Source organism: Octopus bimaculoides, chromosome 6 (genome assembly GCF_001194135.2).
Source record: "Octopus bimaculoides isolate UCB-OBI-ISO-001 chromosome 6, ASM119413v2, whole genome shotgun sequence".
Lineage (NCBI taxonomy): Eukaryota > Metazoa > Mollusca > Cephalopoda > Octopoda > Octopodidae > Octopus > Octopus bimaculoides.
The window spans coordinates 61,649,430-61,650,465 of NC_068986.1; positions in this window are offsets into that span (position 1 = coordinate 61,649,430).

Consider the following 1,036-nt stretch of genomic DNA (forward strand, 5'->3'; position numbering starts at 1 on the left):
ATAACGAGTGAATGAGAATAACGATGAAGGGTTAAAAAAACGTAAAAATAATTACCTCCGCCAAGGAAGGATGTTATGTTTTCATCAGCATTGGCTTGTCCGTCTGTGTGCAAAATAACTCAAAAAGTTGTGAACAGTATTTGATGAAACTTGCAGGAACAGTTGGTAATGACACAAAGAACAGATGATAAAATTTTGGTAGTGATCCGGGAATTTTTATGGATTCTTGAAGGATTTTTCATTTGTTATATTTACTTTACATGAAGTATTAGTTATATTCTTTGATTATCTCCCTTGAAAAGACGCTCATCGTTTCCACGTAACCTACGGTGGCGTTGCTGTTTCCAAAGTTTATTTTCGTTTCTCTGTTAGTAATATTACTCACGTATCTATCTTAAAATGAGCTGCTTGGCAGAGGTCTGTTTTCCGAGTGCTTTTCTAGTCGAAATTGAAACAAAACTGAAGCCAAAACACTAAAATTTATTGAAAGTGAGTAGAAATAAACACTATGTAGTATAGTAGTACTACGCTAGGGTATCTGTAGAAAGCTGAATGTAATTTCGGAATATAACGAGGAAAAAATTCAGATATTGGGAATTTTCCGAAAGTCCTCTCCTTACCTCAAGATTTTCCCCACAAATTACTTTATAGTCAAAGGTATTTATATAAAATTTCATTGAAAAAAACCCCCCATTTTCCTAAAAGTTATGAGGGAAAAACTCGGATTTTGTGAATTTTCCGAAGTCCTCTCCTCACTCCCTTAGAAAAGATTTTCTCCACAAAATTCTTTATAATCGTAATGTATGTCGTTTGAAAGGTATTTCTATAAAATTTCATTGAAAAAAAAACCCATTTTCCTAAAAGTTATGAGGGAAAAGCTCGGATCTTGTGAATTTTCCGAAGTCCTCACCCCACCCTACCGTTGCTTTGCGCGCATTTTTTTTTCCATATTCGTTTCCTACACAGTGTTTTACACCCATTCCAGTATTTTTTTATTTTATTTTCATTTCCGGGTCAAGATGTAAACATTAACCGC